The sequence below is a fragment of the Ranitomeya variabilis genome, chromosome 1, assembly GCF_051348905.1.
Source record: "Ranitomeya variabilis isolate aRanVar5 chromosome 1, aRanVar5.hap1, whole genome shotgun sequence".
Taxonomy (NCBI): domain Eukaryota; kingdom Metazoa; phylum Chordata; class Amphibia; order Anura; family Dendrobatidae; genus Ranitomeya; species Ranitomeya variabilis.
The window spans coordinates 812161039-812185083 of NC_135232.1; positions in this window are offsets into that span (position 1 = coordinate 812161039).

A 24045-nucleotide genomic window follows, 5' to 3' on the forward strand; every position below is an offset into this window, starting at 1 on the left:
AGGGAGCTCTCATACTGTATTTAGAAGGCTGTGTGGAGGCTCATGCTGAATGTAAGAGGCTATATGGGGGCTTAAATTGTATATAATAGGGTATATGGGAGCTAATACTGCATTTAGGAGGCTATGTGGGGGTCTCATGCTGGATATAAAAAGCTATGTGGAGGCTAATACTCTATATAGAGAGGTTGGAAATAAGGAGGGCAAATAGAGTTTTGAAAGCTTAAAAAGTACAAAACATTTTATCAATATACAAAACTACAAATATACACACACAATAATGATAAAATGAAAATGACAGTATATCTGTGGCCAAGCATCCAGCGCTACATATTATTTATAAACTAGCTATTGAACCCGTTCTACGCCCGGGTGGCGAGCATTTATATTGGTATATGGTCTCCACCCTGGTATGTGCTGCTCCCATCTTGCTCTCCCATCCTGTCATGTGCTGCTCCATCCTGCGCCCCCATCCTATCACGTGCTGCTCCATCCTGCGCCCCCATCATTGCGGGCGTCTGTGCGGAGTGCGGGCGGCTGTGCTGAGTGCGGGCGGCTGTGCTGAGTGCGGGCGGCTGTGCTGAGTGCGGGCGGCTGTGCTGAGTGCGGGCGGCTGTGCGTGGCGCTGCTGGGTGCGGGCGGCTGTGGGTGACTGTGCTGGGTGCGGGCGGCTGTGGGTGACTGTGCTGGGTGCGGTGGCTGTGCTGGGTGCAGTGGCTGTGGGCGGCGGCTGTGGGCATCTGTGCTGGGTGCGGCGGCTGTGCTGGGTGCGGCGGCTGTGCGTGGCTGTGCTGGGTGCGGCGGCTGTGGGTGGCTGTGCTGGGTGCAGCGGCTGTGCGTGGCTCTAGGCGGCTGTGCGTGGCTGTGGGCGGCTGTGCGTGGCTGTGCTGGGTGCGGCGGCTGTGGACGGCTGTGCTGGGTGCGGTGGCTGTGCTTGGTGCGGCGGCTGTGCGTGGCTGTGCTGGGTGCAGCGGCTGTGCTGGGTGCGGCGGCTGTGCTGGGTGCGGCGGCTGTGCTGGGTGCGGCGGCTGTGCGTGGCTGTGGGCAGCTGTGCTGGGTGCGGTGGCTGTGCTGAGTGCGGCGGCTGTGCTGAGTGCGGGCGGCTGTATGTGGCGTGGCTGTGCGTGGCTGTGCTGGGTGCGGGCGGCTGTGGGTGGCTGTGCTGGGTGCGGCGGCTGTGGACGGCTGTGCTGGGTGCGGCGGCTGTGCTGGGTGCGGCGGCTGTGCGTGGCTGTGCTGGGTGCGGCGGCTGTGGACGGCTGTGCTGGGTGCGGTGGCTGTGCTGGGTGCGGCGGCTGTGTGTGGCTGTGGGCGGCTGTGCGTAGCTGTGGGCGGCTGTGCGTGGCTGTGCTGGGTGCGGCGGCTGTGCTCGGTGCGGCGGCTGTGCTGGGTGCGGCGGCTGTGCGTGGCTGTGCTGGTTGCGGTGGCTGTGGTGGGTGTGGCGGCTGTGGGTGGCTGTGCTGGGTGCGGCGGCTGTACTGGGTGCGGCGGCTGTGGGCGGCTGTGCGTGGCTGTGGGCGGCTGTGCGTGGCTGTGCTGGGTGCGGCGGCTGTGCTCGGTGCGGCGGCTGTGCTGGGTGCGGCGGCTGTGCGTGGCTGTGCTGGTTGCGGTGGCTGTGGTGGGTGTGGCGGCTGTGGGTGGCTGTGCTGGGTGCGGCGGCTGTACTGGGTGCGGCGGCTGTGGGCGGCTGTGCGTGGCTGTGGGCGGCTGTGCGTGGCTGTGCTGGGTGCGGCGGCTGTGGACGGCTGTGCTGAGTGCGGCGGCTGTGCTGGGTGCGGCGGCTGTGGGCGGCTGTGCGTGGCTGTGCTGGGTGCGGCGGCTGTGCTGGGTGTGGCGGCCGTGCTGGGTGCGGCGGCTGTGCTGGGTGCGGCGGCTGTGGGTGGCTGTGCGTGGCTGGGTGCGGCGGCTGTGCTGGGTGCGGCGGCTGTGCTGGGTGCGGCGGCTGTGCTGGGTGCGGTGGCTGTGCGTGGCTGTAGGCGCCTGTGCGTGGCTGTGGGCGGCTGTGCGTGGCTGTGCTGGGTGCAGCGGCTGTGCGTGGCTGTAGGCGGCTGTGCTGGGTGCGGCGGCTGTGCGTGGCTGTGCTGGGTGCGGTGGCTGTGGTGGTTGCGGCGGCTGTGGGTGGCTGTGCGTGGCTGTGCTGGGTGCGGTGGCTGTGGTGGTTGCGGCGGCTGTGGGCGGCTGTGCGTGGCTGTGCTGGGTGCGGCGGCTGTGCTGGGTGCGGCGGCTGTGGGCGGCTGTGCGTGGCTGTGCTGGGTGCGGCGGCTGTGCTCGGTGTGGCGGCTGTGCTGGGTGTGGCGGCTGTGGACGTAAGTGGCGTAAGTAACAAATAGCTGTGGCATGAAGTGCCACAGCCTCATGGCACAGCAATTTGTTACTTGCGGAGGGTGAGTATACTTACCTGTCCCGTTCCACCGACGCCATTCCGGGCCATGAATATCCCCCTGCTCCCGGAATCGGCGCCTGCGCAGTCCGCGCTTTCCGGCGCCATTTTCTTGAAGACACATTGCAGTGTGTCTTCAAGAAAATGGCGCCGGAAAGCGCGGACTGCGCAGGCGCCTTTTCCGGCACCAGGAGGACAGATTTTCTGTGTCCTCCTGGTGCCGGAAAAGGCGCCTGCGCAGTCCGCGCTTTCCGGCGCCATTTTCTTGAAGACACACTGCAATGTGTCTTCAAGAAAATGGCGCCGGAAAGCGCGGACTGCGCAGGCGCCGATTCCGGGAGCAGGGGGATATTCATGGCCCGGAATGGCGTCGGTGGAACGGGACAGGTAAGTATACTCACCCTCCGCCTCCTGGCTCGTCCCTGTTTCTCTGTTGGAGATCGCGGTGTGCGTTCAGCGCTTACGCATACAGCGATCTCCTGGGAGCGTCGCTCTGTGGGGTCCAGACTGCGCCGGCGCTTGCGCTTGCGCAGTCTATAAAGGCTTCGGACAGAGTGACGCTCCCAGCGTTATATTATAGATACTATGTCACAGCCCATAAGTGAATAAATAGAAATTTCAGATAATTTAATAGTCTTCAATAAGGTAATGAACAGTGACTGCAGACAGATATAAAACAAATTGCATAACAAGGCACAGCATACCAGTTGTGGGATGCCACATGAGAGGCCAGCACAGAAGGAAAGACCCTGACGTGTGTTTCGCTTGTTCAAATAGTACACTTTTGTTGTCATTTTATCATTATTGTGTGTTTTAATAGCAATTTTGTATATTAATAAATTATTTTGTGCTTTTTAATCTTTAAAAACTCCATTTGCACTCCTTATTTCCACTATGTCTATGTATGGTGTTGCCTTCCAGGCCATCTGAGGCAAATTCACCTCTGCCTCTGTATGGCCCTCTCCACTATTCCCTAGAAAAAAATGTGGATATTGGTTTCCTATAAAGAGAGGCTATATGGGGCTCACATTGTATATAGAGAGGTCATGTAGGGATCATAGTATGTATAAGAGGCTATGTGTTGGCTCATATTGTATGTAGGAGACTATGAGGGCACTCATACTGTAATACTGTATTTAGAAAGACTATATGGGGCTCATACTGTATTCAAGGGCTATTTGGGGCTCATACTATATATAGTAGACTATGTGGGGGCTCATACCCTATATAGAAGGCTATGTCGTGACTCATACTGTATACAGGGAACTATGTGGTGGATCACACTATATACAAGGACCATGTGGCGGGCTCTTACTATATACAGGGGCTCATACTGTATTTAGAGACACTAGATGGGGGTTCATACTGTACTTAGGAGGCTATGTGGGGGTTCATACTGTATATAGGAGTCTATCTGGGGGCTCATGCTCTATATAGGAGGCAATGTTGGGGCTCATACTGTATACAGGTGGTCATATGGGGGCTTGTACTGTAAACAGGGGGCCTTATTCTGTATTTACAGATACTAGCTGGGGGCTCATACTGTATTTAAGAAGCTATGCAGGGGCTCATACTCTATAAAGGATACTTATGTGGAGGCTCATACTGTATACAGGGGGCTATGTGTGGGCTCATACTGTATACACAAGGCTATGTGTTGGCTCATGCTGTATACAGGGGTCTATCTGTGATCTAATACTGTATACAGGAGCCAAGTGGGGGCTCACACTGTATACAGGGTGCCATGTGATGACTCAAACTGTATAAAGGGGGGCATGTGGGGGATCACACTGGTTATAGAGAGGATATGTGGGATCTCATTCTGTATTCAAGGGGATATGTGGGTCTCATACTGTATACCGAGGACTCATTTTGTATATAGGGGCTATGTGAGGGGGTTCACACTGTATATAGGCTGCTATTTGGGGGTTCATACTGCATATAGAAAGGCTAAGTGGGGGTTCTTACTGTATGCAGGTGGCTGTGCACTCTTACAGTATATAGGGGACTATGGGTGGGCTCATATGGCATGTAAGGGGGCTCTTTACGGGCTCAAAGGCATATAGGGGTGATGTCAGCATTCTTAATTCTGCTCAATATTAAGTGATACAGTTAATATTAATCTAAAATAATTATAATTATTATGTTAATATTATTATTGAGCATAATTTATTTCAAGCTATTGGTTCCACAACAGTCACAGTCTCTAATGTGGCCCCTCTGTAAAATTAATTTCCCACCCCTGGTGAAAAACATCCTCTCAGTTTTCCTACATGTTTTGAACCCGATTACTGGCTTTTTAACAGTAGCATATCACAGTGTCTGAAACTTCTGATTTATGGTATGTTTAACAAAATGAAAAGCATATGAAAAATACATTGTTTTGGGGGATAAGATTTTTAAGTAAAAATGTAAAATTGATCATTGGTTATGGCAGATGTAGGGGCAATTTGTTAGGCCCTGACTACCCTAGGAAAGCTTTGGACTTATATGATCTCATCAAGAGGGATAACAAAAACCTTAAATTCCATTGACAATATAAGCCACAGAATCTGAGGTAAAATGATCAGAGAGCTACGTTATTGATCTGCAAGAATGGTCTGGTGCTCAAGCCTGCAAACAATGTACTGAACATTAGGACTGTGCAGAGCATTTTGCTTTACATAGATGCTGGAAAATCCCTGTATCACGGTCATTAATGTTGTTAAGGGAATAGTGGAAGATTATTAATTCAATGTCAGTATTTAAGTTTCACCAATTTTACAAATTAATTTTGATTATCAAAAACATCTTATTTGGCATTTTGGAAAATTCAGAATGATGAGAGTGGTGAGATAGTAAGAACATTCAATAGAGCATCTAACAGCTTGTTATATCAGAAGATTTATTTAGAGAGGTCTTCAAGGAAACACTGCTAATGTAAACATCAATTGTTAAATCTCTAAGGCCTTCTTTCTGAATTCTGTATGCACTTGAATAATGATGTCCAGTCTAACTTTTTCTCCTGACTCTCTGACACCCGTCACCTCCCTGCCAGCCTGGTGTGGCTGATCAAGCTGTTCAAACAACTGGAAGACATCAGAAGTTAAACACTCATTATTTTAATTTGATGCTAATCATGTGTTAATGAGACTAATCCTTGCAATGATTCAGGTAATTTGCTTAATGGCTGCCCAGAGTACAGAATACAGTAATCAGTCATGACTGATAAGATGTCTGTTGCAGAAAAGGTTGTAAGGTGGATGATACAGGTAGCAAGGACTAGGGGAACGATTTCCTCCTAGACTATGTCAGTCTACAAGGTTAAATTTCAATAGTTTCTTTTTCACCTAGTACACATGTCCAGAGTATAACATACCATCCCCCCCAACACACACATTATGTAAAGAACAGTCCGCACTATTGTCATTGATGTACGTTTTCCAGGGAACTAGAAAAAACTGTTAATTTATCTTCCATTAGTAGAACTGGCTTGAATTGAAAACTTGGAGTGTAAATAAACGCTGAGTTTTAAATAGCATCTACTGATAAATACTGTTACAATAAGGGTATGTGCACACGTTGCAGATTTCTTGCAGAAATTTCCTGAAGAAAACCGGAAATTTTCTGCAAGAAATCCGCATTTTTTTTTTTGCGTTTTTTTTCCGTTTTTTTTGCGTTTTTTTAGCATTCTGCAAGCGTAATTAGCTTGCAGAATGCTAAAGTTTTCCAAGCGATCTGTAGCATCGCTTGGAAAACTGACTGACAAGTTGGTCACACTTGTCAAACATAGCGTTTGACAAGTGTGACCAACTTGTTACTATAGATGCTGCTTTTGCAGCATCTATAGTAAAAGATAGAACGTTTAAAAATAATAAAAAAAATAAAAAAAATGCTTATACTCACCCGCAGACATCAGATCTCCTCACCGGCGTCCGTTCCGTATAGATGGTGTGTGCGCGCAGGGCCTTCCATGACGTCACGGTCACGTGAGCGGTCTCGGCCAATCACAGGACAGTGACGTCATTCGGCAAGGTCCTTCACCGCACACCAGCTACAGAAACCGAAGCCAGCATGCAGCACAGAGGCGGGAACACTTCGGGGGCCATCAGAGGGTGAGTATAGGACTATTTTTTATTTTAATTCTTATTTTTTTACCAATTATATGGTGCCCAGTGCGTGGAGGAGAGTCTCCTCTCCTCCACCCTGGGTACCAACCGCACATAATCTGCTTACTTCCCGCATCGTGGGCACAGCCCCGTGCGGGAAGTAAGCAGATCAATGGACCCCTAGGTGTGCGGAATCCCCGCAATTCCGCATTTTAATGAACATGTTGCTTTTTTTTCCGCGATGCGATTTTTTCACGGAAAAAAAGGCTACATTTGCACAAAAAATGCGGAATACACTGAAAATAATGGGAGGCATATGTTAGCGTTTTTTTCGCGTTTTTATCACGTTTTTATAGCGAAAAAACACGAAAAAAACGCGAAAAATACTGAACGTGTGCACATGGCCTAAATGTGAAAAGTGAACAGCAGGACACAGCAAGAATGGAAATTATTTTTTTTTAAGTGCTTTATACAGAGCTGCCACTAGGAATTTCAGGGACCTATACTGGCAAAATTTCCGGGGTCCCCAACATCATATCAAATACATAGCCATCAGATTTTGTTTTGGCCAAAACATTTTTTAAGCTGCTACCACAACAAGGTGGACTCTTTTGGCAGGGCCCTACTGTTAGGCGCCGGGATTCTGCCAATGCACGGGGTAGATCCCAGCCTTGCCTGCATCTGCAGTCTCCCATTCTGCTTTGAGCGTAGACATTGGTTACAGCGTGCTGCTCAGGCTCATGCTATTCTTCTGGTTACTGCTGGCTCTTCAGCCAAGCCTATGGTAACCAGCGGTAGTCAGCGACGAGCGAATACTCTGGAGACTAAGTCCAGAGATCACCCTACTGAGCATGCTCGTAATGTGAAGTCTCATGGGTGGTCGGTCATCAGCTGTTCTGGGGATGTGGCAGCTCCGAATTGGTCCACGGGCAAGGTTCTGTCCGACTGGACTTTAGCTGTACATATAAAAGGTTCTCAGAGGTGCATACAAGTGCACTAGTATCAATCTAATTTTATGTGTGAATGTACTTTGCAATGGAGTGGTCTGTGTCAGCATGTGCTCAGGGTTGGCTGTTAGAATTCCGGCACCTCCGGAGAGGAGTTTGTTCATGTGGATTCAGGGCTAGTGTAATGTCACTAGAATTCCAGCACCTCGGGAGATAAGTTGTTTGAGTGCTGTTGCTGACTGTCTGACCACTGTTGCTATCTGCTCCATTAGTGGGCATGGATCCTCTGTGAAGTTAACAGAGATCGTGTCGAGCGTCATATCTTTCATTATTGTGTGCGAGTGACAGAACTCTATTGCTGAGCATCTGCTTTGTTGCTGTGTGCGATTGCCACAGCTCTATTGCAGAGCATCAGCTTTGTTACTGTGTGCAAGTGACACTATCTCTTGTGCTGCTCACTGAGTCATATGAAATTCAGTGCGAGCTAGGAATCGCTCACTACATTCTCAGCCATTGTACACATTAGCTGCAGTTTTACATCTCTGCACGGTGGACCCCGGGTTGCCATTGCACTTCCTTTTTAAATCTATTTAGTGCAATCTGCAAATCCTAACACCTAGTCTACTATAACCTATTAAACGTTTCTTAAAATAGCCTATAATTTTTTAGGTATATTTTTCTTTAAAGGAAGGTGTCGCATACACTTTTTTAAATAACCAATAATACAACATACAAGGAATAAATACCATCACTCCTTGGTCGTACTCCATATTACCACCTCATAGTGACTTAATAATACCACATACAAGAAGGAAATACCACCATACCATGACCAGACCACATATTACCATCACATAGTGACCGAATAATACCACATACAAGGAACAAATACTGATGCAAAGTGACCAGATCACATATTACCGCTACATAGTGGCTGAATGCTACAATACTAATCATTAATAAAAAAAGACACAATACTAATATTACCATAAGTGCCATTATACACAGACGTTCTGTACATATACATACAATGTATAGTGTAAGTGTACAGATAATAGTGACTCATCAGTGACATTATGCACAGGAGCTCTGTATGTAGTATACAGTGTATAGTGTCAGTGTACAGGTAACTCACTGACTCACCAGTGACATACACAAGAGCTCTGTATATACTATAAATATATATAGTATATACAGTATAGTATATAGTATGTAATATAAATACATATACTGTAAATGTACAGGTAACACACTGACTCACTTGTAAATTCTCTAGTTGAAGATATTCATCTTCACTTTTCTTCTTCACCCAGAGTTGACCGCCATCAATTCTTCCAGCCAGGACTCATCTCTGCAGAAAATATCCAGATCATATTCCCCAACTGCTATACTATGCCAGATGAAGAAAAAAAGCAACAGTGTCATCTTGTACATAAACAGGACCTTCCCTCCCACTGAAAACAGTATCCTCAAAAATAAAATACATAACAGCAGCAATAATATCCTTTAATTACTGTAGCTCCTACAGTAATAATGTCCTACGTTCTGGCACCTTACGGTAATAACGTCTCCCATCTTGGCCCCATGTGTCTCATTCCTGACCCTATGTGTCTCCATCCTGGCCCCATATGTTCTCCCATCCTCCCTCCATATATGTTCTCCCATCCTGGCCCCATATGTCTCCATCCTGACCACTAATATGTCTCTATCCTGTCTGCCATATGTCTTTCCATGCTACCCCTCAAATTTACATCCATCCTGCCCCCATATGTCTCCATCCTGACTCCCATATGGCCTCCCATCCTGGCCCCGTATGTCTCCATCCTGACCCACCAATATGTCTCTATTATGTCCCCCTATATGTCTCCATTCTGCCCCCATATGTCTCCATCGTGTCCCTCTATATTTCTCCATCCTGCTCCCATATATCTCCATCCTGCCCCCATTTATGTCCTCTAACTCTGCCCCTATATGTCTCCATCTTGTCCCGTATATTTCTCCATCCTGTCTTCATCCTGCCTCCATATATGTCCTCTCATCATGGCCCCATATGTCTCTATCATCCCCCCATTAATGTCAATTTACCTTGGCCCCATATATCTCCATCATGCCCCCATATGAAAAGCTCCCATTTATACTATCTCATCCTGGCCCCATATGTCTTCATCCTGCCCTCATATATGTCCTCTCATCCTGCTTCCATATGTCTCCATCATGGCCCCATCTGAAAAGCCCCCATATATGCCCTCTTATCCTGGCCACATATGTCTCCATCCTGCCCCATATGAAAATCCCCCATATATTATTCCATCCTTTCCCCCCATGTCCATCATGCTCCCATATATGTCCTCTCATCCTGGCCCCATATGTCTTCATCCTGCCACCATATATGTCCTCTTGTCCTGTCCCCCATATATTTCCATCCTGCCCCGCATGTGTGACCTCTCATCTTGCCCCCATATCTCTCCATCCTGCCCCCATATATGTCCTCTCATCTTACCCCCCAATATGTCTACATCCTGCCCTCCAATATGTTATCTCATTCAGTCTCGCATATGTGTCCATCCTGCCCCCCATATGTCCACTCATCTTACCTCCCCATGTCTCCATCCGGCCCCCTATATGTTCTCCAATCCTGCCCCCTCATATATGTGTTCTCATCCTGATGCGCCCCCCCCCCCATGTCTCCCCATATTGTAGATTTCAGTAAAGAAAAAAAAGTTTCTCTTTACCTGGCCAGGGTCCGATGGCATCCTTTTCTGCTCAACAATTTGAAGTGGGGACATGCCGGCTCATGCCGGCTCATGATAGTGACGTCATAAATGGTCCTGCAACTGGACGCATGTACAGCTGTTAGCGAACCGCCGAATCCTGCCCCTGGCACCTGGCAAGGTGGGAGCCCAGAGTGGGCTTCCCTCTTCACCGGGCCCCATACTCCAGTAAGGACATTAATGCCCTGATGGCAGCCCTGGCTTTACAAATGTACTTTATACATTAGAGACAATACCAATGTTCTAGCTGACTGGTTGCCTTCCAATGTAATATTTTTACATCAGTATTTATAAGCCAAAACCAGGGATGGGACAATCAGAGGAAAAGTATAATAGAAACATGTGTACCACTTCTGCATTTCTTACGAACTCCTGGTTTTGACAAAAAATTGTAGATGATGGTGAAACCTAAATAGGGGGTCATGAACACAGTAAGTTAGTGATAAATAAGGATGTATTTAGGGGTAAGAGTTAGTGTTGAGCATTCCGATACCGAGATCCGATACTTTTGTGGTATCGGGTATCGGTATCGAAACAACATTAATGTGTAAAATAAAGAATTAAAATAAAAAATATTGCTATACTCACCTCTCCGACGCAGCCTGGACCTCACCGAGGGAACCGGCAGCGTTCTTTGCTTAAAATGCGCGCGTTTACTTCCTTCCGTGACGTCACGGCTTGTGATTGGTCGCGTGCCGCCCATTTGGCCGCGACGCGACCAATCACAGCAAGCCGTGACGTAATTTTCAGGTCCTCAATGCCTAATTCTAGGCATTCAGGATTTTAAAATTACGATCCGGCTTGTGATTGGTCGCGTCGCGGTCACATGGGCGACGCGACCAATCACAAGCCATGGCGTCACGGGAGGCAGGAAACGCGCGCATTTTAAAATTACGTCACGGCTTGTGATTGGTTGCGTGCCGCCCATGTGACCGCGACGCGACCAATCACAGCAAGCCGTGACGTAATTTCAGGTCCTGAATGCAGAATTAGGCATACAGGACCTGAAATTACGTCACGGCTGGCTGTGATTGGTCGCGTCGTGGTCACATGGGCGGCACGCAACCAATCACAAGCCGTGACGTAATTTTAAAATGCGCGCGTTTCCTGCCTCCCGTGACGTCACGGCTTGTGATTGGTCGCGTCGCCCATGTGACCGCGACGCGACCAATCACAAGCCGGATCGTAATTTTAAAATCCTGAATGCCTAGAATTAGGCATTGAGGACCTGAAAATTACGTCACGGCTTGCTGTGATTGGTCGCGTCACGGCCACATGGGCGGCACGCGACCAATCACAAGCCATGACGTCACGGAAGGAAGTAAACGCGCGCATTTTAAGCAAAGAACGCTGCCGGTTCCCTCGGTGAGGTCCAGGCTGCGTCGGAGAGGTGAGTATAGCAATTTTTTTTATTTTAATTCTTTCTTTTACACATTAATATGGATCCCAGGGCCTGAAGGAGAGTTTCCTCTCCTTCAGACCCTGGGAACCATCAGGGATACCGTCCGATACTTGAGTCCCATTGACTTGTATTGGCATCGGGTACCGGTATCGGATTAGATCCGATACTTTGCCGGTATCGGCCGATACTTTCCGATACCGATACTTTCAAGTATCGGACGGTATCGCTCAACACTAGTAAGAGTAAAAGAAAATAGTCCTGCTAAATGTAGGCAAAGAGGAGGATAAAATCCGTGAAAGGGCAGCACGGTGGCTCAGTGGATAGCACTGCAGCCTTGCAAATCCCACCAAGGACAACATCTGCAAGGAGTTTGTATGTTCTCCCAGTGTTTGCATGGGTTTTCTCCAGGCACTCCGGTTTCCTCCCACATTTCAAAGACATACTAATAGGGATTCTAGATTGTGAGCCCCATCGGGGACAGCAATGATAATGTGTGCAAACTGTAAAGCGCTGCAGAATATGTTAGCGCTATCTAAAAATGAAGATTATGAAGATTATTAATAAGGGAATATGCAAAAAGGGACATAAAAAATATATCTGTACAAAAATAGTAATAATCATATAATGGAAAAGTACCAAACCACGTAGTGGCAAAGACATGAGAAAAGTCCATAATGTAGACTCCATGAACAATGGGAAAATAACAAAGTTCCAAATTCTGCTAGAAAAGGTGATGATACGCTGGACCAAAGTATGAGGAATAGAGATGAGTGAACATCGTTGGCTCCCTCCTTATTCGGCAAGCTACAGCGCTTACTGAAGAAGCTCCATCGGGAACCCGGATACTTGTAGTGCTCCCAGATGATCAGCTGTTCGGCGCAGCAGCTGCATGAGTCTCGGCTGTGTAACATTCACAACACACAGGCTCTCCGTGCTGTTGTCACACAGCCACGAAACATGCAGCTGCGGCACCGAATAGCTGATCATCAAGAGCGCTCCATGTATTCGTGTTCCTGATGCAACTTTTTCGGTAAGGCCGGCGTCACACTGGCGTTTTAAATGGCCGAATGCAATGCGATAAAAAATCGCATTGCACTCGGACCAATGTTCAGCTATGGGGCAGCTCCCACCAGCCGACTTTTTGTCGGCCATTTTCCTCAGTCTTAGACAATCGCAGCATGCTGCGATTGTCTCGGACCGAGGAAAACTCTCGGCTCACTCGCACCCATATAAGCCTATGGGTGCGAGTGAGACAGCGCACACCACTCGGATATCATCCGAGTGCTGTGCGTTATAAGCGGACCCCAGCAATGGAGGAGATGGAGAAATTCATTTCTCCGCCTCCTCCACAGCTGTGCTCCGATCCTCCCTGTGTGAGAGAATCGGAGCACAGACGCATGACACTCGGCTCCTGCTCTGCTGCAAGCAGGAGCCGAGTGTCATTAGCATATCACATCCGATGATCTCGCATCGGATGCAGTACGCCAGTGTGACGCCGGCCTAAGCGCTATAGCTTGCCGAATAAGGAGGGAGCCGATGATGTTTGCTCATCTCTAATGAGGAAGTTTGAATAAAGATAAGATGATGACACCAACAATTGGTGATGCCGGCCATTGCCAAAGGCAAAGGCAATGAGAGACACCTCATTCAGACCTCCTTCTCAGCAAAATATATGATCTACCACCCATTCCTTCAAAATTCAGGTGATAAATCTCTCAGATATTGTGTTATCCAAAGAGCTAAATGATGTTCTTATTTTAGGACTAACCTTCTCTCAGATGGCACCATTTATTTTTTTACAGCACTAAAGTACTTACATCTTTTTGCAATGAAATTGGTGCTCTAGAAACTACACTATAAAATGTGGGAAAGATCTTAGACAGTGGAAGAACAAGAATCAATCTCTATTTTAGAGGAACTTGGTTATGTGACACAGCCATTCCCCCTCTTGGCCTGTACCCAGAAATAGAATTATTTGTCAAATTGGTGACTGAAAAATTCCAGAAAATTCCGAAAGGGATTCGCAATGACAACCTTACCCAAAATAAAGACAGGCATTGAAAGAACTTAACCCCTTTCTGCCATCAAACGGAATAGTGTGTCCGATGGCAGAACCCCCGCTTTGATGTGGACTCTGGTGGTTTTGAACAGCTGATATGTGTCCGCAATAGGCGCGGGTGGATCGCGATTAACTATTATTAGCTGTTAAATAGTTAAAATGCCACATTTAACAAGCGCTTTCGGCCACCTGGCCGGAAATGCACTCATCGGTTACCCCATCACATGATCGGGGTCATCGGTGCATCGGTTTGAGACCTCTATGGTTGTTGATGCCAGATTGCTATGAGTGCCACCCTGTGGTCGGCGCTCATAGTAATGCTGTAATTCTACTACATAGGGGCAATCTGACCACCGCCTCTATGTAGCACAGGTGATTGAGTTATGGCAGCTTCTAGCCTCCCATGGAGGCTATTAAAGCATGCCAAAATTAAAAAAATGCTTTTAAAAAAATGAAAAAAAAAATAAAAAATAAAGTTTAAATCACCACCCCTTTCGCCCCATTCAAAATAAAGCAATAAAAAAATCAAACATACACATAGTTGGTACTGCTGCATAAAAAAAACAATTAACCTGATCGCTAAACGGCATAGAGAGAAAAAAAGTCAAAATGACAGAATTACTTTTTTTGGTCGCCATGACATTGCATTAAAATGCAATTACGGGCGATCAAAAAAACGTATCTGCACCAAAATGGTATCATTAAAAACGTCAGTACGGCTTTTTTTTTTTTTAGCAAAGTTTGGAGTTTTTTTCACCACTTATACAAAAAAGAACCTAGACTTGCTTGGTGTCTATGAACTCGAAATGACCAGGAAAATCATAAGAGCAGGTCAGTTTTAGCATTTAGTGAACCTAGCAAAAAATCCAAACAAAAAACAAGTGTGGGATTGCACTTTTTTAGCAATTTCACCACATTTGGAATTTTTTTTCTCGTTTTCTAGTACACGACATGGTAAAACCAATGGTCTCGTTCAAAAGTACAACTCGTCCTGCAAAAAATAAGCCCTCAAATAGCCATATTAAAAAATGTAAAAAGTTATGGCTCTTGGAAGGAGTGGAGTGAAAAACAAAAACGCAAAACCGAAAAAATCTCTGGGGTTAAGCTACTGAAAATGTAGTTATTAAAGGGAACCTGTCACCTGAATTTGGAGGGACAGGTTTTGGGTCATATGGGTGGGGTTTTCAGGTGTTTTATTCACCCTTTCCTTACCCGCTGGCTGCATGCTGGCCGCAATATTGCATTGAAGTTCATGCTGTGTCCTCCGTAGTACACGCCAGCGCAAGGCAATATTTCCTTGCGCAGGCGTGTACTCCGGAGGACAGAAAATGAACTTCAATCCAATATTGCGGCCAGCATGCAGCCAGCGGGTAAGGAAAGGGTGAATCAAGCACCCGAAAACCCCGCCCATATGACCCAAAACCGGTCCCGCCAAATTCAGGTAACAGGTTCCCTTTAAGCAGGCCGATAAATGGGGTAACGTGGTGCTTTGGCCTACTCCTACGTATGAAAAGGAAGCCTTCTGCCAATTGAGAGCCTCTGACTGTTATAAGAGATTGACCTACAATCTTACCACTCTCTTCCAGACACAGTTGCGAGATATTATTAAACAAGCATTCTACAATGGGGTCATCTCAAAGGAAATAATGGTCAGCCAGGTTCCAGAATTTCTATAAAATCATTGTCTGTCTCTGCTCCCGAAAGTTTATAAATCTTTCAAGAGCCCCCCGGCTGTCCCATCGTCTCTGGAAAGGCCTATGCATACAAGTGGATAATATTTTGGACTTCTAACTTAAGCCCTTGGTGGATGCTCTCTAGTGATGAGCAAATAAATTCGGCACTATTCATTGCTCGCATGAATAGTACGGTATTTGGGCTATTTGTTACTTGGCGAGTAGTTAGCAATTCACCTCGGTATCTTCGAGTGACCTGCCCAACATGTTTGGCGCTTTACTTGCAGCCAATGAACATATTGGGCTTGCTTGCCAATGACAGTTATGCCGGTGCCATCTTTGGTGTGGAATTACTATGATTGACTGGCTTTACAGCATGATAGGGGATATTTAAACCATACCAGCACCATCTTGCGCATATTAAGGCTGGAAACAGCGTAGGGTGAGCATAGGGAGAGTGAAAGCAGCCTATAGGGAGAGTTTGTAGTTACAAAAAGCTCTTTTAAGAGCTACTGAGAGTGAAAATTAGTTCTCTGTTAGGTGGAGATAGCTTAGTGAGAGATTTAATATGAGGGGGATGGAAAGGCAGACACCTGGGTGTTATCATTGCAAGTTCATGCTGCAGATCCCTGCTAGTTTGCATTGTGTTGTATAGTGTAGGAACAGACTGTGGGATTAGGGAGAGAGGCAGGGTTTCATATTTTGTACCATACTATACAAAACAGCTCTTTTAAGAGCCAAGCAATATTACTCAGTACCAGCATATACTAAACAAATTTTTTGGAGCTACAGTACAGAGCAAAGGTTTGGACACACCTTCTCATTTAAAGATTTTTCTGTATTTTCATGACTATGAAAATTGTAAATTCACACTGAAGGCATCAAAACAGGCGGCATAGCTTTGTGCAGTGGAGGACAACTGTAAAGAGAGGCAGACACAGTTAGTAGGCCCAAATAAGTAGGCTAAATGCAGTTCAAAACTGGTAAAAGGACTAAACAGGTGGCATAGCTTTGTTCAGTGGAGGACAACTGTAATGGGAGGCAGACACAGTTAGTAGGCCCAAATAAGTAGGCTAAATGCAGTTCAAAACTGGTAAAAGGACTAAACAGGCGGCATAGCTTTGTTCAGTGGAGGACAACTGTAATGGGAGGCAGACACAGTTAGTAGGCCCAAATAAGTAGGCTAAATGCAGTTCAAAACTGGTAAAAGGACTAAACAGGCGGCATAGCTTTGTTCAGTGGAGGACAACAGTAATGGGAGGCAGAAACAGTAGGCCCAAATAAGTAGGCTAAATGCAGTTCAAAACTGGTAAAAGGACTAAACAGGCTGCATAGCTTTGTTCAGTGGAGGACAACTGTAATGGGAGGCAGACACAGTTCGTAGGCCCAAATAAGTAAGTAGGCTAAAAGCAGTTCAAAATTGGTAACAGGACTAAACTGGTGGCGTTGCTTGGTTCAGCGGAGGACAATTGTAAGGAGTGGCTGACACACTTAGTAGGCCCCAAAAAGTAAGTAGGCTAAATGCAGTTCAAAATTGGTAGCAGGAATAACCAGGCGTCATTGCTTGGTTCAGCGGAGGACAATTGTAAGGAGTGGCTGACACAGTGAGTAGGCCCTAATAATAAAGTAGGCTAAATGTCTGCCAAAAATTTTTCCGAAAGAACCAGGTGGCATAGCTAGGTACAGGGGTGGGCTCCTCTGCTCAGTAGGTGTTATGACCTGGTGGTTAAGAGGCCACACTGATATGACCTGGTGGCTAAAACGCAACATGGGACGAGCTCTGAGGAGGTGGTATCTCTACTGACCGCAGTTCCTAATCCTAACAACAACACTAGTAATAGCCGTGGGATGTTCCTGACTCTCCCTAGACACCTCGTCACAGCCTAAGAGCTAACTACCCCTAAAGTAGGAAATAGAAAGCTATCTTGCCTCAGAGAAAACCCCCAAAGGAAAGACAGCCCCCCACAAATATTGACTGTGAGTGGAGAGGGAAATGACGTACACAGAAATGAAATCAGATTTCAGCAAAGGAGGCCAATACCAAACTTGATAGACAGAGAGAAAAGGATACTGTGCGGTCAGTATTAAAAACTACAAAATCCACGCAGTTTACAAAAATGAACTCCACACCGACTCACGGTGTGGAGGGGCAAATCTGCCTTCCCAGAGCTTCCAGCTAGCCTGAATATGACATAGTGACAAGCTGGACAAAAAGAGACATATTTGCAGAGCAATAGAGTCCAAACAAATGGACAAACAAAAACTAGCAAAAACTTATCTTTTGCTGACAAGGACAGGCCATATGAGAAATCCAAGGAGAGAACCAAATCCAACCAAGAACATTGACAGCTGGCATGAACTAAAGCCCAGAGCAGGTTTAAATAACAAACCCAGTCAAGGCAATCAGTGGAGGCAGCTGTTACAGCTACCTAAAGGAGCAGCAGTTCCACTCGAAACCACCAGAGGGAGCCCAAGGGCAGAACTCACAAAAATACCATTAGCAACCACAGGAATTCACAACAGTAGGTGACAGTGGTAGTAGGCGCAATGTTTTAACTGGTTTAAATGGAGGCCAGGGCCCCTGTATTTTTTAACTATCATCTATCATTTCAACAAATTTGTATTGGCAGTGCCATTGAAGGATTTAACACCCCAGACTACACAGTGGTGGAGCAGGGAGAGGTAAGTATTGCAAGTGGTAGAGCACTGTTCGAGCTGTGGGGGAACACTCTCTCGTGGGCTGCGGTACTGGCACAGGGCCCCTCATATTACGATGTTGTGTCTGACATTGGTTGTACACCACCACCGTCAGAGACACTTCATTGTACTATGAGGGACCCTGTGCCAGTGCTGTTGCCCAAGAGTGGGCACACCCACCTGTCCAGGCAAACGGCACTCGCATGGGTGCTTGCGCCAGGTGGTGACCACGGCCCTGTGGGGGAGTCAGCCCATTTAGTGAGGTATAAAAATGGCCTATGGTGGACATTCAGCAGCTGCAAATGGAGGAATTGGAGCAGTCAGTAAGAGGAGGCCAAAAGCAAGACATTTTTCAGGCAAGCTATGTGTCAGCAGGGGAAGATGGGGTCAAATAATTGGAAATCCATGATTGGTTCATTTTAATGAAGGTTAGGTCATCGACATTTTGGGTAGCCAGACGTGTCCTTTTTTCGGTCAGTATTGAACCAGCCGCACTGAAGACTCTTTCGGATAGCACACTAGCAGCAGGGCAAGCGAGCTCCTGTAACGTATATTCTGCCAATTCAGGCCAGGTGTCTATTTTAGATGCCCAGTAATCAAAGGGGAATGACCTGTGAGGGAGAACATCGATAAGGGCGGAAAAGTAGTTTGTAACCATACTGGACAAATTCTGTCTCCTGTCACTTTGAATCGATGCAGCAGTACCTGTCGTGTCAGTGGTCATTGTGAAATCACTCCACAACCTGGTCATAAAACCCCTCTGTCCAATGCCACTTCGGATTTGTGCACCTCTAACACCTCTGCCATGTTGCCCACTACGCCTCGTGTTAGAACCATCACCGCCGCTGTGTGCTGGGAATGCCTGAACCAAACGGTCTACAAGAGTTGCTTGTTTGGTAGCCAATATTTGGTCAAGGTTCTCATGTGGCATTATATTTTGTCATTTTCCTTTATATCGTGGATCCAGGAGGCAGGCCAACCAGTAATCATCATCGGTCATCATTTTCATAATGCGGGGGTCCCTTTTTAGGATATGCAAGGCATACTCAGCCATGTGGGCCAATGTTCCAGGTGTCAATTCACTGCTTGTGCTGGGTTGAGGAGCACTTTCTTGCAAATCAACATCACTTGTGTCCCGCAAAATACCTGTACCTGACCTTGCAACGCCACCAGTTTCTATTGCCCCCTGAGAAGCATCCTCCTCCCATAAATATTCATCCCCATCATCCTCCTCCTCCTCCTCTTCGTCCGCCACCTCGTGCAGGAGAGTTCCCTGAGCAGACAATGGCTGACTGTCATCAAGGCTTCCCTCATCCTCGGCTTCAGACGCCTGCTCCTTAATGTGCGTCAAACTTTGCATCAGCAGACGCATTAGTGGGATGCTCATGCTTATGATGGTGTCGTCTGCACTTACCAGCCGTGTGCATTCCTCAAAACACTGAAGGACTTGACAGAGGTCTTGTAGCTTCGACCACTGCACACCAGACTCCATGTCTGCCATCCAACTGCCTGCCCGTGTATGTGTATCCTCCCACAAATACATTACAGCACGCCTCTGTTCGCACAGCCTCTGAAGCATGTGCAGTGTGGAGTTCCACCTTGTTGCAACGTCGATTATTAGGCGGTGCTGGGGAAGATTCAGTGATCGCTGATGGTTCAGCATATGGCTGGAGTGTACGGGCGACCGGCAGATGTGCGAGCAAAGTCTTTGCACCTGCAGGAGCAGGGCTGGTAACCCCGGATAATTTTTCAGGAAGCACTGCACCACCAGATTCAAGGTGTGAGCCAGGCAAGGTATGTGTTTCAGTTGTGAAAGGGCTATGGCAGCCATAAAATTCCTTCCGTTATCACTGACTACCTTGCCTGCCTCAAGATGTACACTGCCCAGCCATGACTGAGTTTCTTGCTGCACGTACTCGGCCAGAACTTCCGCGGTGTGTCTGTTGTCGCCCAAACACTTCATTTGCAACACAGCCTGCTGACACTTACCACTGGCTGTTCGATAATGGGATGCCTCGTGTGCAACACTGGCAGCTGCCGATGGAGTGGTCGTGTGACTGCACTCTGTGGACGAGCTTTGGCTTCTGGAGGATTAGGGGGAGGAGGAGGAGGGGTGGCGAACGCCTACAGCCAACTGTTTCCTAGACCGTGGGCTAGGCAGAACTGTCCCACTATGGCTGTCCCCTGTGGACCCTGCATCCACCACATTAACCCAGTGCGCCGTGATGGACACGTAACATCCCTGGCCATACCTACTGGTCCATGCATCTGTTGTGAGGTGCACCTTTCCACTGACTGATTGCCTCATTGCATGGACAATGCGGTCTTTAACATGCTGGTGGAGGGCTGGGATGGCTGTTCTCGCAAAGAAGTGCCGACTGGGTAGGTCATAGCATGGTACTACGTAGGCCATCAGGTCTTTGAAAGCTTCACTTTCAACCAACCAGTAGGGCATCATCTCTAATGAGATTAGTCTAGCAATGAGGCCGTTCAAACCCTGTGTACGCGGATGAGAGGATGAGTACTTTCTTGTCCTAACGAGAGTCTCTTGTAGGGTGAGCTGGACTGGAGAGCTGCATATGGTGGGACTAGCGGTGGTGGTGGTGGACATGGCGGATTGAGAGAGGGTTGGTGATGGTATTCTTGATGTTGACCTACATACAGTGTTTCCTACCAAAAACCTTGTAATTCCCTGACTGCTTTGGCCTTGCGACGATACCTCCACATTTGCTTCTGGTATGTCCTAACCAGTGGGCTTACAGTGAGGGAAGCAATGTAGCGTTGCTGACTACCTTCATTCTGAGCAGGTGCACCAATGGTACGTGACGTTTGGTAGTTAGTCCAGGCTTGCAAGTGCAGGCTGGTTAAATGTCTACGCATGCACGTTGTATTTAAATTTTGGGGATTCTTCCCTCTGCTAAAGGTCTTTGAGCATTTCTTACAGAAAACTTTGCACTGATCATTCGGATTGTGGTTAAAAAATTGGCGCACTCCACTATTCCTACTATGGGATACCTTTTCAGGCATTGCACGCTGTGCTACTTTCACTGGATGGCCACGCTGTCCTAAAACTGTTTTTTTGGTTGACAAACGTTTTTGGCCTGACATGGCCTGCCAGATGAAAGCTGTTGCGATGTAGATGGCTGCTGCGGATCATCCTCCGCTTCTGAGCTACTGTCAGCAGCACCCTCTTCCCCCAATGGCTGACAATCTGGGTCAACAACTGGGTCATCTATCACCTCCTCTTCAATGTCATGTGCACCTTTCTCTGTGTCACCGTGTAAGGTGCTATAGCGTTTGGGACGGGGCACCATAGTCTCATCAGGGTCAGTTTCTGGCTCAGTACACTGCGAGGGCAATGTAGTGATCTGAGTCAAAGGAACAGCATAATAATCTAGCTGTGGCTGTGCATCAGTGCACTCCATGTCCGATTCATCTTGTAATGGACTGTTAACAATTTCCCTTTCTAACTCAGGCACGGTATGTGTAAAGAGCTCCATGGAGTAACCTGTTGTGTCGCCTGATGCATCCTTCACTGTTGTTTTGGGTGAAGGACACAAGAAAGCGACTTGTTCCTGACTGAGAGCATCCACTGACAACTCACTGCTTTTAAATTTGGAACTTTCTGAAGAGGACGCAAAAGAGCTAGAGGCTGAGTCAGCAAGGAAAGCCAAAACTTTTTCCTGCTGCTCCGGCTTTAAAAGCGGTTTTCCTACTCCCAGATAAGGGAGCCTTCGAGGCCTTGTGTAGCGAGACGATGACGCTGGCTCAACACCTCCAGCCTTAGCTGCTATTTTGCTTTCCCCACTTCCACCAGTTGCTCCACCACCTCCACCACCACCATCAGTACCAGCTGGCAACGACCGCCCACGGCCTCTTCCACCAGACTTCCTCATTTTTGGTAAAATCTAACCAAAATAACAACCGTTATATGGTACTGTAAAACAAGGTAGAAGGTGTATATAAACTTGTTGAGAATTTAATTCTCTCTTTTTTTGGGGGGAGACTGCACCACAACTCAGGCCCAGAGTACAACACAACACAATGTAAGTGGCAGCAAGTGGCTGGCTGATACACGACAAACTAAGAGGACTGAGGTATATCCACTTTGTGAGAATTTCAATCTCACTTTTTTGGGGGGGAGACTGAACCCAAACTCATGCCCAGTATTTTACAATGCAATGTGAGTGGCAGCAAGTGGCTGGCTGATACACCACAAACTAAGAGGACTGGGGTATATATCCACTTTGTGAGAATTTCAATCTCACTTTTTTTTTGGGACACAGAACCCAAACTCAGGCCCAGTGTATTTTACAATGCAATGTGAGTGGCAGCGAGTGGCTGGCTGATACACCACAAACTAAGAGGACTGAGGTATATCCACTTTGTGAGAATTTCAATCTCACTTTTTTTGGAGGTAGACTGAACCCAAACTCAGGCCCAGTGTATTTTACAACGCAATGCGAGTGGCAGCAAGTGGCTGGCTGATACACCACAAACTAAGAGGACTGATGTATGTATCCACTTTGTGAGAATTTCAATCTCACTTTTTTTTTTGGACACAGAACCCAAACTCAGGCCCTGTGTATTTTACAATGCAATGTGAGTGGCAGCAAGTGGCTGGCTGATACACCACAAACTAAGAGGACTGAGGTATATATCCACTTTGTGAGAATTTCAATCTCACTTTTTTTGGGGGGAGACTGAACCCAAACTCATGCGTCATACGATACGCGACTTTGGCACGAAGATCGCCGACCGCATGGCCGATCCCACACTGGGATCGGGTCGGGTGTCATGAAACCCGACTTTGCCGAAAGTCGGCGATTTTTGAATTTGTCTGATCCGTTTCGCTCAACCCTACTCATCTCTATTTATAACACAGAGCCGTGAAAATAAAAAATGTTTTTTTCCCTCAAAAATGATTTTTTTAGCCCGCAATTTTTTATTTTCACAAGGGTAACAGGAGAAATTGGACCCCAAAATTTGTTGACCAGTTTGTCCTGAGTACGCTGATACCCCATATGGGGGGGACCACTGTTTGGGCACACATGAGGGCTCGGAAGGGAAGTAGTGACATTTTAAAATGCAGACTTTGATGGAATGGTCTACGGGCGTCATGTTGCGTTTGCAGAGCCCCTGATGTACCTAAACAGTAGAAACCCCCTACAAGTGACCCCATTTTGGAAAATAGACCCCCAAGGAGCTTTTCTAGATGTGTGGTGAGCACTATGAACCCCTAAGTACTTCACAGAAGTTTATAACTCAGAGCCGTGAAAATAAAAATTCATATTTTTTCCACAAAAATGACTTTTGACCCCCAAGTTTTTACTTTCACAAGGGTAACAGGAGAAATTGGAATATGAAAGTTGTTGTGCAATTTGTTCTGAGAACGCTTATACCCCATGTGTGGGGTAAACCACTGTTTTGGCGCATGGCAGAGCTTGGAAGGGAAGGAGCGCTGTTTTGGAATGCAGACTTTGATGAAATGGTCTGCGGTCAACATGTTGTGTTTGCAGAGCCCGTGATGTGCCTAAACAGTAGAAACCCCCCACAAGTGACCCAATTTTGGAAACTAGACCCCCCAAAGGAGCTTATCTAGATGTGTGGTGAGCACTTTGAATGCCCAAGAGCTTCACAGAAGTTTATAACACAGAGCCGTGAAAAAAAAAATCTTTTTTCTCCACAAAAATATTTTTTAGCCCCCAATTTTTTATTTTCCCAAGAGTATCAAGAGAAACTGGACCCCAAAAGTTGTTTTTCAATTTGCCTGGAGTATGCTGATGCCTGATATGTGGGAGTAAACCACTGTTTGGGCGCACGGCAGAGCTCAGAAGGGAGGGAGCACCATTTCACTTTTTGAACGCAAAATTGGCTGGACTCAATGGTGGAGCCATGTCGCACTTGGAGACCCCCTGATGTACCTAAACAGTGGAAACCCCCAATTATAACTTCAACCCTAACCTCAACACACCCCTAACCCTAATCCCAACCCTAACCATAATCGTAATCACAATCCTAACCCCAACAC